The sequence below is a fragment of the Metopolophium dirhodum genome, chromosome 1 (assembly GCF_019925205.1).
Source record: "Metopolophium dirhodum isolate CAU chromosome 1, ASM1992520v1, whole genome shotgun sequence".
In the NCBI taxonomy this organism is placed as follows: Eukaryota; Metazoa; Arthropoda; class Insecta; order Hemiptera; family Aphididae; genus Metopolophium; species Metopolophium dirhodum.
The window spans coordinates 110,291,981-110,308,158 of NC_083560.1; positions in this window are offsets into that span (position 1 = coordinate 110,291,981).

Consider the following 16,178-nt stretch of genomic DNA (forward strand, 5'->3'; position numbering starts at 1 on the left):
GATGAAGGAGCGGTGTGGGGTGGTCTGGAGGGCTGGAGAGGAAAGGGTGGGCGCAACAATTTAAAGAAATATTCTAATCTGCCGCGCATTGATGGATTTTCGTTAGAGCCCCAAGCACGTTTTATACTATTAGGTAGGTACTATTATATAATATTATTATCATCGGAATTACCACACTGCCACTATACATAATATTATTATACGTATAACGTACGCGCCATATTATATATTATTATGTTAAATGATAATTTACGGCGCACTCGGAGATGTGTTCAAGTGAATAATAAAAGCGAAACATAATATATATATATATACGATATTATAATATAGACGAGCGTCAAGTAGGCTATATCTGTTTTGTTTATAAAAAATACCATACATTATTTTCCTATTATTATTTATAGCGCAGCCGACACGTGAAACTACGCATCTACGGCCACTGTAATAATGACGATGATGATAATAATAATAATAATAATAATAATAATATTAATAGTAGTTGTAGTAGTAGTGATAATACTGTAGCCACCGCCACACACACACGTGTGTGATGCGTTAATTTACATGTCATCCATAACTTAACGCCAAGCCTGTTCAGTCTCCGTCGGTAGCGCACTCGAGTGTTTTCATCAATTAGTATATTATGTGAACCCCGCGGAATCTTGTGCTCCTGCAACCGTGTGCCCCCGCAGAGTCCTAATGGTCCTGACGGCTGTTTCATATTGTTTCCGTGTCCTTGATCTATAGATATAATATATATAGGTACTGCGATAAAGCTCACGCCACTTGTCTGGCGTCATCGCGTGAGACCTGCAGTGGCGTGGACAAGATGATTTTTTAATGTCGAGAAGACGAGGAGGATCGTGACGAGGAGGGGGGGGGCATAGACAACATTAATATAATATATCATTGATTATTATACGAGTATTACAACAATGAATGTCAGTGTGGTGGTGAAATTGCAGAATTTTATTTTAACTTCGATAGAAAGTTATTACTGCAATAACTGAGCACGACTACGACCAAGGGTGGACTGGCTAGAGAGGCTAGGGAGGCGGATGAGTGATCTCCGCCTAGGCCTGATGAAAATTTGGGCTGCTTGGATAAATTTGAACCGATAACTTATAATTATTTTATTATTAGCCCGAAATCGGGCTGAATTTTCTGTTTGCCTATTTTTTACTCCCAGACTGCCCCTGACTACGACTCATTTACAGGCAATAAATGCGATTGATGAGCGAAGTAGAACCGCAATAGATAAGTAGTCACACGTGTTTTTAATTTTCAACATTTTCTCTTTTAAAACGGAGAGTTTAAACTTTGTTATACTTTTTCAAAATACTCCAGTCTCTTATATTATAATATTAAATCAACTTTGGTTGGTATAGGCGTCCGCACAACCACACTTAGTAAAGATCTGCATGGTTCGTATTTTTTTTTTCAAGTCCAACCCGTTTAGGCCCGTTCGTAATTTAAAAAAACTATTTTAACATAATTATAAAACCATTATAAAATCCGTTGGACAAGTCAATAACCGTGTATGGATATTGTATACCTATGGTATAATATTATGTTAGTATACCGTTTCGAATTCTCGACGGTCGTCGACGATAACCGTTTCTTGGGGAAAAACATAGAAACATTTTTTTAAATTTATGAAAATTGTATATTTAATTATTTATTATTACTATAAAAGATTCTAGTTTTGGGTATAGCTGACAATGAATATTTTTTTTAGATTTTCCTCTTAAAAAAAGACTACATGTGCACACCTGCATTTTTATACGTTTATATGCCTTTATTACAATTAATACATTATATATATACATATCTATATATAACAACCGTTTAATATAAACCGGATTATAAGAGCATAATATAACACTATTGTGGTATTTTAGTAAACATATATGAAACCAAACCTATAGGTTTCTGGTATCTTGAATCGACAATACGAACAATATTATATCGATGCGTAGATAATGTGAAATTTTATTTTATTGTATTTCGTCTGCAGAAGTTGAATTACTATTTTATAATATTGGAACTTTAAAATTAATTTTTTTTTAATATTAAACCATATTTAATATATTAATTACTGCAGAGAATTTATTTTAAATATTGCTCCTGAAAAATGAATAAATGTGTAGGTACTCAACTATGCCAAACCGCCAATATTTTTTATTCCATATGACAATATATGATGGACGCGTGCATAGAAAAATTTTTTTTTTTTTTAAGAAGATACTGAATCATTTTATAGTATTTTTTTATTAAAAATCAAACAACAAAAGACAATATAATATTTTTTTATAGAGATAATTTATGAAAGATGTGTCGATACCCAACGCTGAAAACACCCCATGCATTACATGCCTTGTGCTAAGTTTAATAGCTTATTTCATTGTAGTAGGTATTTAAAATTTTATATTTAGTTGTAAATATATAATTAATGTATCTATGTTCAGAAAAATATCTAAAATGTGAATTATTTAAGTGTTATTTTAAATCCTTACTCAATCACGCCCTTTAGTATTCTCAAAAGTATCTATAACTGATTGAACCTGTTTTAATTTCCAAATATTACGCAATAAATAATATTTTATTATAATTTTAACGAATCTGTAAGTTTTTTTCGAAGATTTTTTTCGTATTGAAACTTAAACCACACATTTGTGACTGAAGTATGTTAATATATAATGCATGAACTTTCATTCGACTGATTCAACTAGAAGAGGATGATACAAGGGGCTGCTATTTAGGGCTGAAGCTATCTGTTTCAAAAGTTTTTTTCTCGTTTACATTAGTAAATTAAAAATTTACATAAAGCCATAAAAGTGTAATAGTTTATCGTCTTCATAACATTTACAGTAGGTAGTAGTGTAGCACCCATCTAAAAAATGTTATATATTATTATTATGTTTATGGTTTATCACGTATTAAAGCTATACGAGTATTTAATTTATACTTTATACTTTATACTTTATTTGTATGATATAATATTATCACTTAAAATGTATGTTATACATGCTTGCATGGTATGTTTCATGTCCTCAAATACTTTTTTCATTCTTATTTCCCCTCCCCTTCCCTTATCTGGACGCCACTTATACTTATTAAATGCGATCGTTAGAAATTCTTCATTAACTTACAATATATTATTATGCACAGTATAATAGTATATAATATATTTAAAAAAAAAATACATTTGTGTAAAGCCGATCGTTATTTGTTGCTCTTTTGAGAATAATTTAATAGTACATAATTAGAAAATATTCGATTACAAGAAAGGCAACAAAAAAAAATTAATAACTTCAATTCGAATCAAAACAATAATAATAATATTTACAATGATTATACGTTTGGTATATTTGTTACCATTCTGACCGCAATATGTTCTGAGAATTTTGTTAATTTTTCGTTAATTCATAATTTGTTCCTTTCTCTCTGTACACATATATACGTGACTTTCAAACTATATTATACCTACGTCTATACGTACTAAATACATCTATTGTGCGTTACATTGTTCAAAATGCATAAGTCAGTCACGATTTTGTAACGGGGAACAATGTTGAAGATAATTTATTTTAGAGAAGTATTGTTGCAAATAATAATTATTGAGTAACAATAAAAATATATTTACGCAGTGTGTAGAGCGGCGTATCTGATCCTTTGCGATAATTTTTACACTGCAGCAGTGAAAAAATTACGTATTTTTTTTTGTTCATTATAATATATAACGTTCATATATACTTGATATTACCCTAAAAACATCAAGGGTTGTACTTAAAAAGAATAAGGCGAATTCAATTGTTTTGAGAGTTTTAACAGTAAGTTATTTTATTAATTTGTTTGGAATTGTAAATATTATTCTTTTGATTGATAATAGCAAACTGTAAGTTCAGATGGTTAGACGGATATATATTATATTATTATTCATTATAATAATTAGTCCTTGGCATCTATGACCATTGGACGTAACAATACAATCCGTAATTAATATTTTTATGCAGCATGAGTAGGATTTATATTATATAGTTTCTAATATAATAACAGGTACATAAATAGGTAACTAATATGTAACATTAAGAGAACGCTACACATTTATTTGTCGTCTCCGTCTTACAAGTGCATAACATGGCAAATTTACGATCGGAAAATCACGTTTAACTCTGTTAGTTTACAAACTAGAGTGAATCGACCTATTATGAAATTGAATGATAAGAACATTATTTGTGTTTGTACGCCGTTTTTTTTTTAAGATAATTTAGTTTTTAAGTGAGTATGGGCTATATGGTACACGCATATCTTGCTAAAAAAAATTGAACTATCGTAAAAACCCACATATGAATACAGATAATATTCTTACAATCAAGGTTGATTCACTCCAATTTTTAAACTAACGGAGCTAAACGTGATCTGCTGAGCGTAAATTAAGCAGAAACAACAAATAGCTGTATAGAGTTCTCTTAATTGAATGACATAATAGATAATAAAATGTAAAATGAACACCAAGCATTATACGTAATAATTAAAAGTTTTTGTATCGTGTTGATTTATGTGTTTGCGTTACATTTTGGTGTGTTTCCGATACAAATTTTATGAGTTTGGAGATATTGTTTAATGTTTCAGTTTGATTTTTAGAAATTCTGAATGTTCAGCTCCTCACCTATACGGTTAGGTATATTATTAATGTGATAAACGTGAATAAGTAATACTAATACTAATTATGATTTTTGGAGAGATTTTTCTTCAACGATATTGATACCTAATTCATTATTAAATCCTTGGAAGGTATGGAAATAATAAACTAAAAGCTCAAATGCATTGATTGATTTGATTCCATACACGATTTAACAGTTTTTTCTTTTTAATCATGTTGCTAAATGTGTATATTAATATTATATTACATTATGCATTATGCTTAAAGGGGGAGTTACAACATGTATCTCGAATATTTGTATTTATCAGTGTGTAATTGTGTATTGTTTTGCTAAATAAATTATTTATATTATTATTACAAGCTCGTTAAATGTTTATTGGTAGTTTATTTACAATTTATCGACATGTGATTCATCGTATTACATTTATTTTTTGTAATCATACGCAGATAATCGAGAAGAGATGTGCCCAATCCCAATATTGCACCATCTGTTGTCGGAAATATAAGACGTACAAACTGCAGGAAGAGAATCCAGGAATATTATTGTTTCCTGGTGAGGTGTCTGATCGGCCAGTGGCATAATATTTATTTAGCGTTCATAACTGTAGCTATACGACTCGAGCATCATAATAATATGAACATTTTTTTCCGAAATTTAGGCGCGGGGGGAGACCTCCATCCACTCAGTCCCTTCTTGATACGCCATAATGAAAGAAAATAATGTCCAGAACGTCTTGCCGCGACGACCAGTCGAAAATACGATACCATGTAATAGGTATACCTATAGGTACATAATATCGCGTGCCATATAGCTGCAGCTATGAACGCAGAATAAATATTATGCCACAGACCGACTAATCCCGTCACCAGGAAACAATAATATTCCTAGATCCTCTCCCTGCATTTTCCACACACATTTTAGATTTAGGTACAGTAATTGTAGACTCGAGCATCATATATAATGTAAATTTTTTTCCGGAGTTTAGGCGCGAGGGGGACAGTTGCATCTGCTCAGTCCCTTCTTGATACGTCATAATGAAAGAGAATAATGTCCAGAACGTCTTACCGCGACGACCAGTCGAAAATACTATACCATGTGATAGGTATACCTATAGGTACATAATAGCGCGTGCCTACAATTACTGTACCCAAATCTAAAATGTGTGTGGAAAATATACGTCAATCGACGCAACCACGGTATAATGCATAATGATATAGCCCGATTCGTCAAACGGACGAGGCGTTACCGTGTCGTATCGCTGTAACGTCGCATCAAACGTTTTCGGGTGACGTAGGTATATACCCCTGCTTAGGTATATATCACTATACGGGTAATAATGGTTATCTCCATACCTGCAGTATACCTCTATAAGCATGTAATATTCTGTCGTTGCACGATACGTTATGTTGTTTGCGTACATAACGCGACGGACGTATCGGAATGTCGGATGTAAACCGACGACGACAACGACGCGCCGCGGGTATATCACAACTGCGGTTCCGTCGCTTCCCCGGGGGTCTTTCGCAAATGCGGTAACCTGTCAAAATATAAACCGCGGTAATTCGTAATCGTATTTAATAATAATGGTAATAAAATAATAATAGGTCGTCCGTCACACACACAGACGCACGTGACACAGCTACGTATTGTATTATATTATTATAATTTGACGACTGTGTGTGTGTGTGTGTGTGTGTGTGTGTGCAGTTGTATGTGTCGTGCGTTGAGTTATTGTAAACGACCGACAAATTAAATTGGTTTTCCATTCGACACGAGCCAACGATTTCTATAGCATATATAGGTATTACAATACACGCATCACCTATGCAGACGTCGCCATCACGACTGATGTTTGACAGGTGTTTACCGGCACACGTTTTATTTCGCATGCGAAATATTTCTGGGAGAAATCGAAAATGTTTTCTCTCGCAGCCTTTAACGTTCGGTTGAGAATCCGTCATACGTCCTGCATGGTCCGGCCTTCAGTGGCGTTATTATGCCGTGCCGTTTGTGGGTGGGAGAAAGATATTATAGAGTATAATTTTCCTTCTTCCGCAACACCGCGCCTGACCTGCAGGGGTGGCAAATTTATCCGTCCTCTATATAATACAGTCGCCATGGAATAATTTCAAGTTGAAGAAAATTGTTACCTACACATACTATTATCATAAACCGTTTTTATTTGCTACGTTGGAGCCCGGAAGCCGTCGTTATATAAAGATGTAAATAGTTTTCCTTCGCGGGCTCATTGACATCCGTCGCAGAGGCGTACACTGTCTGCGGTGTCCATCCATCTCGTTTGCGATACATAAATAATATGATATATTATAATATTACCTAATAGAGTAACCTAAGCCAACTGGAAAACCGGAAAGATATTCCTACAATGCATGGCGACCAACCACCCCTTCCGGATCTTCGCGGCGGTCAAGATCAAAAAACAACGCCGCCGTCGCCTCAGATACACATGCACACGTGTGGGAGGCGCGCGCGTACACACACGTGTGAGGAGACAGGTGCCGGTGCAGCGCCCGCGTATATTATAGTATACGTCGCGGTCGTATACACGCGCGTATCCCCCGAAAACGTCCGTCATTAGTGCATTTTAATTTGCCGTCCGCAACGTATAATAAACGCGCTGTATACACGGTAATGTAGGTACGGGTGCCCGAGTATAGTAATAGCAATAATAATATTATCCTACGTACACCCAAACGCGTATAGATTGAGGTGTGAGCGTGGCAGCAGTGTTTATATCAGCACACCTCTTCTATGAAATTATTATCTCTCTCTCTCTCTCTGTCGCTGTGTAATAATAATATAATAATATTACACGCCGACCCATGTTCGTACCTGCCTCCGACACACGACCTGCCTACCTACCGACTCGTCTCTCCGACATCGTGTAAAACGCGCGCACACCGCGGACACGGTATGTATACGTAATGGTTGTAATAGTCATCATCTCCGGGCGGCGGCGGCGGCGGCGTCGTTTGTGTCGGCGGCGGCGCGTTTGTGAGCGACCTGGCGCGCGCGTGTAAGACTGAGAGGAGACGACGACGACGACGACGGTAATTAGGGAGGTAATTGAAATCAACGCCTGCCTTGTAATCGAAACCGCCGCCGCCGCCGCCGCCGACACATCGCCCCCGGCGGCCGATACGATATTCACGTGCGTGCGTGTAGGCACATCATGACGTACCTGACTGTATATCGTGTGCGTTCGCGGCGGTGGTGGCTCGACAGCAGGTACGAAGACGACTACACGACGACGCGTATCTACCTATACATTATAATATTATATATTTTTAACGCCAGCCACGATTTATTATATACAACAGATCGTATACAGGGCATTTGTATAATATAACTGCGGTAAATTTTCAAAGACGTTGTGTGTGTGTGTGTGTGTGTTTTTTTGTTGGAAAAGTGTATCACCCACATAAATCCTATATGCGTAGCCGGAAATCTATTAAAATATCAGGTGGGGCCAACATATTTTTTACAACAATGTGAGCCATGAGGGATTTGCCCCTATGTATATACAACTAGAAACCAATCTGTTTTGCTCCCCTCCCATTCCCGCCTTATGTGATCCCATATATTTTTAATTTCCAGAAGCACAATATTTTTCTTAAAATCGGATATTCCTTTCAAAGCCACCCGAGTAAAATATGGTTAGAACTCCGGTCATACTTTGTATAATATATTATAACTACTATGATATACAATCGTATATTATAATAGTTTGCATTTTTTTTTTCATAATATGTAAACGCCAAACGGCAGTTGCAAAGAGTCAAGAGGTACAACTATCAAACCGTAACTTGTAACCAGTGACTCTGTATACGTGTAATTATATATCTTAAATTCAATTAACTTGTATCCACTTGTATAGTTGTATCTAGTTACATGGAGTACTACCCAATCTATAGAGTGCGACGAATGTGGCATATGTGATATACGTCACTTTCAATGACGGATTCGTAAACTGATGATTAGTGCTCGCCCGTATGCGATCACAAACCTACAAACCCACATACCTACCTAACAAAATAGTTATAAAAAATGAAATAAAAAATAAAAATGATATGGATCGCCATAGTCAAGGAGTTATATTTTTAACGAATTAAAAATATTTAACATAACGTTTATACATAAATAAATTGATATTGTATTATAGAATATATGAATATATATCTAGGTACCTCAAGGCTATAGCAAATCGAGCTCCTGCAATATAACGACTTGTTTTAATACGATTACAGCATTTTTTTTTAACTGTTTATTAATATTTGAAAGTGCAGCAAGAATAACATTGTCATAATAATAACGCATGCACCTTTATTTAGGCTAATCGATTTCAGTACCAAATTGCATACAGTTACTTTGGTACGTGAGGGTAAGTTTGTTGCGAGAGTAGTGAAAATAATTACAATTTCAGGCTCCTCCATACAGCCGGCCGCTACATTATGTGTATCGTATAATGTTTATATATTATTAATTTATTATCGGGTACTTTGTGTATCAATATCATATAAACACAATAATATATATATACTAAAAATAAATGTATAATGTATAATTGACTACAGCGCGAGTGTAATAAATCATGATCAGATGCGAGTAAACCTATAGCTATACACTTGCAGCGACTCTCGCCAATCGTAAAACGTATGCAATGAAATGTGAGACGTGCAAAACTGTTTTGAATAATTGCAATTCCAAATTAATCCACACATAATATATCGATATAATAATATACGATAAAAATATTAAACAAATTTATATACATAATAAAATACCTACGTGTTCGAAATACGTGCGATGAATTAAAGTTCTGTTTTATATCGCGTAAATGCAAACATGATGTAAATATATTATAATAATATTATATTGGTACCTACGCCTCGTATAATTAATTAGTTGAAACGTTTACATGTTTTTTATGCAACAAATAGGTTCTATAATATTATTATGTCGTATAATACGTACAATCACACACACACAGGTGCAAGCGAAAAATATCGTGCTTACGCACAAACACATATACTTACAGATAATACGTTGCTTGAAATAAATGTATAAATAAATTCCGGAAAAAGCCACATTAGTCTAAGGATATTAAACGATCAACACTTTTTGGTGGCTTTAAAATAATATTATATTAATTTTAAACTCATTAAAATCGTTTGTTAGATGGGTATAGCCATTTAGTTACATACTTACTATACATTAACATTCATAATTAAATAGTAAAATTAAAAGTATTAAAAGTACTAAAAGTAATTTTGAAATGAGTTTGTGTTTAAGGCTATGTAGACAACTTGGTTTTGTGTTAAAACTTAAAACAATTAGATGTTGAATAATTTCCAAAACAATATAAAATTACTACCTTTAAAATAACTTATTTTGACTATAAGTCTTATGGGTATTAACACCAAGTTTGTATTAAGTGAAAATCAATACGCCATCTTAATAATTTTAACATCAATTCTTGCGAAATCAACTACCTACATTTTTCTATCTGCTTCAATATATTATATGCACTAAAATATTAAAATGTAGGTATTCAATTTTATTTTTATAATAATACAAACTTTATTAATCGAAAGATGTTTTTATTTTAATCTGAATTACATATTCTTAAATACTTAATACATTCCAAGTGGCCTGGTTGGCCTCAGTCACTAACGTGTTCTGAGGTCAGGCATCAGCCGGTGTCACCCGGATGGGTGATCACCGGGTTTTTTAGTGACAAATCCTCACTACATAATACACGTTTTCCAACCTCCATCCCTCCCCCACGGTAAAAAACCGACTAAAATTACCTTCAAAGCTCAGGCTTATATATGACCTCAAATGTCGAAACCTTAACTCAATAAAAAAAAAAAAAAAAATACACTCCAAATCATAAATCCATATATTTTTATGTAATTTAATAAAAACGTTTACATATTTACACATAATAGGCGTGCGCAAACTTCAATTGCAGATACAGCTGCAAAGGCCAGAATAAAGTGGCTTATTAAGTTAAAATTGGCCAAATCATTTTTGAACATCCAAAATTATTAATTGTATGATATACATATAGGCTTCAATGTTATTGTTACTACAGTGACTATAATAAAATAATTCATAATTTTGATATAGGTACCTTTTTGTTGTAAGCTAGGTACAATTTTAAAAGCTGTCGACGAGTCCTGCAGTGTCCGTGATGTTCAAGAGACACAGCGAGAGGTGCTTGATGATGGGGCACTGTGCAGCCACCAAAACGCAGTACCCACTCCATAATATTTTTTAGTCGTTTTATTTACCTTAAATGTGTATTATCACGACAACCGCTATTTCGCGATGATTTAAAAGAAATATTAGCAAATTTTAACAGTTAGATATTTATTAATTTTTTTTTATTGTTTTGCAATAAATACAACTTTTTTGTTAATATATACAGTCAACTCGCGATATAATGAGTTTCAAAAAAGTTCAGTACTTATACCGAAAGTTCATTTGACAAAAGTCGCTACCTTTATCAAGAAGCCAACAAAATTCTTTATACCTACCGAGATTTATTAAAATTTAAATTGATACACTATATATTATAGTCACACATATTTTAATGATTTGTTAGTGTTATATAAGTTCAGCACCCTTGGCCACTAATATATTATTGTTTGTGAGCATCACTGTATGCCGTTCAATAACAATTTAATATGGGTACATTTCTACAAAGTATTTCTGTATATTATATAAAGGCGGCCACCGTTTCTTAGAGCAATTTTTTATATCTGTTTTTTTTCTTTTTGGTAGAAATTCTATTATCTCGCCGAAAACACAGAAACACGAATAGCGTGAGACACCTGTACAATGTAGGTAGATGCACACGTCGCGTTCAATAGTAGGTACCTATATTACTATTATTACTATTTTTTTCTTATATTCTATTGAACCACGCAATAAATTGGTCGTATTAGTATAATGTATATATAAACATAATAATTATATTGTGTTTTATTAAAAGGTTAAAAGAGTGTTGTAGAAAACTGTATATCGTTAAAAGAGAAACACGTTTCACGGAAGATGTTAAAAAAAAAACCTATTACATAATATTATATTGTATACTATACTGTATAATATTATACACCTATATGTATCATAATTTTAATTTTTTTGATTATATCCTTTTGGTGGATTTACACCTGACGTTCCGGGACAAATATTTTGTAGAAATAATTACACCGTACATAACACCGCATTGTCGTGTTGTGGGTTCTTTTAATCCTAGATCCTCCGGGACCTAAAATTGTTTGTACAGTGTACTACAAAATACTTTATGTTGTAAGAAATTTCAAAATGTCTATAGTATGTACTTTATTACCTGTAATTAAAAAAAAATCATTAATTGATTAATATGTTTGATTTTTATCCATTCAAACTGTAAAATATAGGTAAATATTGAATTGTGATAAGGAAAATAATCATTGAATATCGACCGTGGTTTAGCATAATATAGTTTAGTGGTTGTAAAATTAATAATATGTACAGTACAGTTTTCAATTTTGACCCTTGAAGTATAGAATGCCGGATTTTTGAATATTTGTAAAAAGTCAAATATTATGTTGATGCGTTAAAGAATAAGCATTAAAAAGTCACTCTACTGCTGGTAGTATAGGTTTTGAGTGTACCAATAGTATAGATCGTCAATGTAATGAATGTGTTTAATTAGGACTAAATAATAAATCATTGCATAGGTACGAAAAGTAATTTTTAGCGGAGACGTCTCCGGAAACTGTGTGTCAGTCTCTACTTCTAAAATAGGTGTATACTATATATTATGTTATATAGAATACACAAAATACTGGTAAATGGGTAATCGGATACATTAAATTATTGTAATATTCTATATTACTAACTATTATTAAGTCAATATAGATGATAACGTCCCATAAAACGGTGTCAATAGGTTTGTGGTATAAATATCTTAAAATTAATCGAAATATTTTGAAAATCTTTTTGAGTATATTAAATAATAATATACGAAGTGATAAAACGTTTCAAGTCCTGGTGAATTATATTTTATTAATTACAAACTACAACAGTATAACTAAAAGTCAATAAATTTCGTTTAAAATGTTAAATATACAATTGTCAACATTTGAATTAGATTTCTCAAATCAAGGTTTTTATAAAAAATAATTTGTACATTTTTGAGATTTTGACAAAATTTGAACTTAAAATCCATATACAAAAAATGTTTAAAACACTTGACCTAATTATTGTCTAAAGTTTTTGATTGTTCAATCAGAAAAAAATATAATATGAGATGTTGTATAACATAAATTGCAAACTTTTTGGCCATCACCTTAAAATGTTTTATCCACATGGTGATCTGTGAAATTATTCTATGGTATATAGGAGCTAGTATGGTTAAAATTGTTGAAGAGGTTTTTATTAGTTCTCATCTCTATTCAAACCCTAGTGCATGAACCTCGTATATGCTTACTTCACTCACATCTAGAATCCAACTCTGGGGATCCACCAAGCCATTTGACTTACACGTACCTAAAAATAATATACATTCAAACATTTCAATTCAAAATTCCTCCATTAAATTACCAACACGCTTCATGTATATACGTATCAAATCATATTAACAAAGACATATCTGTTTCATTAGTTCAAAATGTCGCCAAAACCTTTTATAAACGGTTTATGCTGCCACCGTAATCCTCTTATGACTGTAAGTGTTGTCTATGTACTAACCTGGCAGGCGACCCCCGCAAACAGACGACGTATAAGAGTACAAGATACACCTAAATGTGGTCGTGACCTACAATTATGTATCTATATAGTTGAATGATAAATCGTAACTAATTCACTTCACGAAAGTCAATGGGTGGTTTATTCAGTCAAGACAAGATAATATAACCATCACAACTTGAATGTACTTGTACAAACTACAAAAGTACAAACACAAAATGTCCACTTATAGTAGCCACGGGTATTGTAAAAAACATGTTTTAATTGTACATTTTTTTTTTTATTGAACAATAAACGCTTCAACAGCAACGATTATTACTTATATAGTGTACCTACGCAGTATGTGATTATATTTTTTTTTTTTCAAAACAATATTATTTTTTTTTTCAATATTTTGCTAAATTAAATTAAATGTATATAATTCTGACATTTTCGGAAAAATGTATTACTTGTTGTTCACTTCTTCGCCGGGTCCCAGGATTTCGGATAGTTGCTCAAGTAAACCATTTTATTTTCTGAGGTCTTCGTATTTTAAACATTCTGTCAGTATATGTTTGATTGTTGTATGTGTTATACCGGAGGGAGTTGTAGGTTGTGTGATAAAATAAGTCGGTACCAGCTATACTAATAAAAAACGAAATTGTAATTATTAATTTCGATTTAAACATTAAATGTCCGGAATGTGAGAATGTGCCGGTGAGTAAGTGTGCAGTCTATATAGTTAAATGTTATGAAATACTTTATAATATCCTATAATGGCATAATAATACTATAATAAATACAATTTCACTTAATTTTAAAAATCCATAGTACCTATAACAGTCAGTATTTTGTAGAGTGTACTAAAAAATTAAAATTTAAATACTTTTATAATTAATTCATGAATCATCTAAAATGGTCATAATTACAATACCTGTATTTAGTTTGAAATGTAGTAAATGATATTATATATTTTGAAAAGAATATATAAATGTAAAACTATGTTTCTTAGATTGTGATCAAGAAAATCATTACAATGGTTAAAGCCCAGTTTTTGAAAATTGATAATGGTAAAAGTATTCAATAAAATCTTAGTTTTTTCAAAATTAATAACCATATCATTAAGTCCGCTTATTTTTGAATGACTTATCGACTAGCAATGTATTTAATTATGTACTTTTATTGTTACTAAAGAATACATATAGATACTACTATTTAATATTATTCATTTTTGTTTTTAAGTACTGTGTAAACTTATGAAAATTCATAATACTTTATATCAAACATTTTTTATTCTGTTTTAAAAACAAATCATCATTTTAAAATCATTACATTCTTCACTAGAATCTAAAACAAATTTTGTACTTTAGAGATAATATTAAATATATTTTTCAAGTTATGGAATTGGGCCATTATTGTTTTTATAAGTTTTTCAATTCTGAACAGTTCTCTCCAATATCTAAACTCTGTCGTTCGGTTTTAAATAAACTTGCAGCACTCTTCATCCTACAATTTAACGACACAGTTGCATGGACATCCAACGACAACAGGACAAATGACGAGCGATTGTTCTATACAACTATTATACTGAACGACTTGGACTTGGAATGTGAACACATACAATATAACCGTATTTATTTCGTGAGTCGTTTAAAATGTTCAATGCACTGGTCTAGATATCCGATCAGTAGTTTGAGTGGAACGAGTTTCGAAAATATAGTCAACACAGACTCACGCTATATCCAAGATAGGACCACAAATTCCAAAAACAGTTAACCGATTTTTGATATATTTCTTTAAATTTAAAATGATTCTTAAAGTTTCTTGGAGATTTTATCCAAATATTTACCGATCAGAAATACGCATGTATAAACTTAATTAATTAGTATTAATATTATTTCTAAAATACCTATTAACGTTTATTTTTTGTTATTTAAAATTAAATATTGTTGTAACCCAATATGGTACATACTGAGTAATAGTATGATAAAATATTTTAGAGGATAGTAACAGTAGAGTAATATAATAATTAAATAATATATAACACTGACATCCGTTCTCGGGAGAATACTTTGAGATTTCCACCGCCACCACACGTCAATTATTATTGTCGTTGCGAAATTCGACAGACGTTACAGACGATTGGCCTGGAACGGGACCATACGTCTTCCGCTGCCACCGTAATCGTATTATTATGTACATGTTATCGTTGTATACAGACGATACATCGCGTGTGTCTCTCAAAGAAAGTTTCAAAGCTTTATTATATAAGTATATAAAATATATAATGTACCTACTCGCAAGTCCTGCATATACCGCGACCGTGGTCGGTGCGACCGATGTTCAATGGTACTGCAAGGGTGGTCAACCGTATAATATATATATTTATGTGCTACGCGATGGTGTGAGGGCAGTGTGTAATCGAATCGTCGCGATGACCATCCAACAACATAACAATATAACATAGGTACCAAACTTATACTGACTTACCCATCACGTTCCCCCGATATTTAGAAGTGTCTGACTTAGTAAAACGTCACGTGCTTGTTTGTCGGGGCCGTCGTTATTGTTTTAACTTGAAACTGGTATTCCCCCCTCCCTAAACAAAAAAAAAGAACAATTTTCATCAAATTTCGTTTCGATGACTATTGCACTATTTTGTCTTCCTTTCGTTTTGGCTAACGAAAATCGAATAATATTTTGCTTATAATATAATATGGTTTCCATTATTTATAGAAATAAAATTTAAATTAAACATAGAAAAAAGTTGGT